This window comes from Lathyrus oleraceus, chromosome 5 (assembly GCF_024323335.1).
Source record: "Lathyrus oleraceus cultivar Zhongwan6 chromosome 5, CAAS_Psat_ZW6_1.0, whole genome shotgun sequence".
Classification (NCBI taxonomy): Eukaryota; Viridiplantae; Streptophyta; class Magnoliopsida; order Fabales; family Fabaceae; genus Lathyrus; species Lathyrus oleraceus.
In genome coordinates this window covers 293126479-293130533 of record NC_066583.1, presented here as the reverse complement: position 1 = coordinate 293130533, position 4055 = coordinate 293126479, and positions in this window count along the sequence as shown.

Sequence of the window (4055 nt, the reverse complement as noted above, 5' to 3'; positions counted from 1 at the left end):
TTTGATCAATGAACCATAATTTCGATGCCAAGTGTTGGGTAAACCCCAATCACAAGAACAATGGTGAATAATGGAGAAATAGAGAGAATGAGAGAATTGGGGTGAAAATATGGCATTCTAACATTAATGATCCAACAAGGGTATTTAAATCATCACACAAAACAATACAACTAACCAACTAATGAGAAAAACAAACTTCTTAAAAATGTAACCGGTTTCACATTCAGTGCAACCCGTTGCGCTAAATCTCTTCCTCAAAAATACAAAAGCCGAAAGGGTTGTAAGCTGTTGCATATTTACTGCAACCTGTTGCGCTAAAACTCTGCCTGAAAACTGAACACTACAGAACAGAGGTGTAACCTGTTTCGCATTTACTGTAACCTGTTGCACTGATTTGAATTATATTATTTTCTCAACACTCATCTGAGATTGACTAATCCAAAGAGATCAATTATACTCTCCACTTGTTTACACATAGCAGAATTGATCTATTTTTTATACCTAATTATTATTTTAATATTTCAATAATTATTTTATGGACATATATTTATTTTAATTGTATAAACTATTTTATCAGACCAAGTATCTTAATCATTAAGTGATCAAATAAAATTAAAAGGACAATTATATTTCAATTTAAAAATTAATTAGTTAATTAATTGAATATGAACTCAAATATGAGTGAATGTCAAAACGACACATTTTGGAATAATAAGAATCATAATTGGCAATCACCTTATATATAGGTTATGGTCCCTAATATACGGTGCACGAGCATAGTATCTCGTATCATCATCTGAAAAGTATTCAAGACATTATGAGTACTAGTCGAGGAAGAATCACACAAGATTTCAAATGTTTGTTGCTCATCTCTTAACCTTTTTGTTTCGGATTACCACAAAAGGAATTTTATTCCATGGATCTAAATATGCTCAAATATTAATTTGTCAATCCTTTAATTTTATACATGTTTGTTCGACTATTCGGTTTCTGCACGAAATTATTTGTTAAAATTTATTGAGCATGCATATATAATTAATCTCTACTGATTTAATTCCAGCAATTAGTATGAGGGTTTTTTTACAAAAATAACCCATTTTTTCAAGGAAATTCCCAAAATACCCCTGGTTTCAAAAAAATTCCCAATTTACCCCACTTTTAGGAGGGGTCTATTGAACCGATCTCCCAAGAGTCGTTTTTCTTCTTGTAAGACGCAGCCAAACGAAACTTACAAAGCATGTTACGACATTCGATAACATACCTTCTAGAATCAGTGGGTTTCACTGTAAAATCAACAGAGTTGTTCATGTGGAATTTTTTGATAGCCAGAACACATTCTTCTTTGGTACGAAACATGTCTCCCACCTTTAATTTTCCTTCTGATCTCGGATACGGATTATAGAAAACACTGTTGGATGTTTCATCGTCGTGAAGATCCATATTTGTCATATGTTGAGGCGGATTGTAGACATGACTAGGAGGTATTGGTGGTGGTTGATCATCATCTTCATCGTCGTTGTTCAGCATGTGATCATCATCTTCTCGGAGTGTCGCAAATGGAAGCACCGTCATGACCATGTGTTAACTGACGCAGTTATTCCAACTGAAGAAAAACCAAGTCGTACTTATATGGCTTGGTACAGATCGGTTGGTTTTCAGTTCATCGTCAAGGATATGTACTTGTACAACCCACACCAGATGACTTACACACCTGACACCTCAACATCAAACCCCCAACAACAGTGTCAGACCGGATACACACAACCCCCTGTCCATCAAACGTTCCGCTCAACCAACACACAAACATACAACCAAAACATGCCATACACCCAACCCCAATACCAAGAGCATACCCCATACCACCACCAACAAATTGACCATCAACCTGAGACCCAACATCGCTTCGCACCCACCCCATCACCCTACCAAAGTCGCCTTAGCCAGAACACCCAACGATCATTCAAAACCAACCGCCCTCCTCCTACCATAGCCAAATAGCCCAAACATCACAAAACAAAAACATCCAACAACCCTATCTCTACCAAACACCCCAACAACCTTTCCAACCTTTCCTCGACGCATTGTTCACACCCATGTCTCCCTTCAATCGTCCTGGTCGCCCATCCATGAGTCAACCACATCCCAACTTCTCTGGCATGGGTCATGAGCTCAGCTACGACGGTACACCATCGATGCATACTGAAGACTATGCCGACTTGTCTGAATACCTCAACAGACCTTCTCCTGTAGTTGGTAGTGATGCTCCTGACCCCTCAGACGATCAAACACCGGTGCAGAATCGTCAACGTGGGTTAGGGTAGCTAGAGGATGTGGGACCGGAGGTCGGTTAGGTGATCCCGGACATCACCATTAGGTTTCTTTGTGTAAACGACAAATTTTATTAATATCAAGTGGTCCTATATCAAATTTATCTATCACGTATACCATATAACAAAAAAAATTGCATTTTAGGAGGAGTCTCCAATTGAATTGGCGACTCCTCTTAAAACCTACATAGGGGCGCCAATTGGATTGGCTAGGGCACCTGCCCTAGCCAATCCAATTGGCGCCTCCATTCAAGTTTTAAGAAGAGTCTCCAATTCAATTGGCGACTCCTCCTAAAAGTGGGGTACTTTGGATTTTTTTTTGAAACCGGAGGTATTTTGGGAATTTCCTTGAAAAAGTGGACTATTTTTGTAAAAAACTTAGTATGGGAGTCGAGGTTCAAATTAAATCATATGAGCCACATTGAATTAATTTTAATATTATTTTAATTTTACATTCAAAGATTACGTGTGTAAATACACTCTTATGGTTGGAGAAGTTTTTCACAATATTAAGTGATCAAATAAAGTTAAAAAGTTAATTATATTTTATTTAAATATTAATTAATCAATTTATTAATTAATTGAGTATGAACTCAAATATGAGTGAATGTAAGGATGACACATTTTAAAATAATGGAAACTCTAATTAACCATCACCTTACATATAGGCTATGATACTTTATATATCATACACAAACATAATATCTCTTCTTCTTATCTGAAGAGTATTTAAGATATTAATAGTATCGATTGAGGAAGAATCACACAAATTTTGAAATGTTTGTTATTTGTCTCTTAACCTCAGTGTTTCAAAATTATTATCAAAATACTTTTATTCCATGTATCTAGATATTCTTAAATATTAATTTATCAATTCTTTAATTTTATATATATTTATTTGACTATTTAGTTTGAATAAACAAGTTAAGCTCAAACTCGATCACTTCCTTCGATATTCTAAAAAACAAAAAGAAAGAAAAACACATAGCTCTCTTTCCGCCGCGGTCTCCCTACCATTTCATTTTTCTCCATCCTTCCCAAATCCAAACGTTACTGTAACTACATAGATCCACACTGGTGGTGTGACGCCTCTTAGGTCGCCCCATCCTTAACCCCTTAAGGGGTTGGCGTGATGTCGGTGTTGTGTCAGTAGTCTTGTTGTCATAGTTCCACTACTTATTGTATTTTGCAGGTAGTTGATTATGTTCTTTTCAAATCTCTGAGAGAAGATCTCTTTGCAAAGCTCCCAGGTTCTTCTTTTCTGACGGTGGTTCAACTTCTCCGGTGGTGGTTCTACTTCTCCGGCACCGCTGGCTGGTTTGCAGTGGCTTTGTAGAAATTTGATATTTTTTCGATTTTTGAATCTGCTTCTCAAGCGGCGATTCACTTGTGCTAAGTGTGGAATCTTGAGTTTGATCTTTGTCTCTTTTCAGATCTGTTGAGATCTACAACTTTTGTTGTGTTTGAGTTTAACACGACACTAGTGATTCTGTGGTGGTTATAGCCTCTTCGCCGATGTGATGTTCAATTGTTGTATGATAGGATGCATTTGAGCTATCTCGCCGCGATTGTAGCACCTCAAATTTGCACCCACACTCATGCATACATTTCATTTTTTAGGTCATTTACCATCACATCTTGCATTGCATCATTGCATTCAGAATTGGCATCAAGAGAATTCTTCAGTGCAAGAAAACAAGTTTTTTCCCTTGAGATAGAGGCCATATG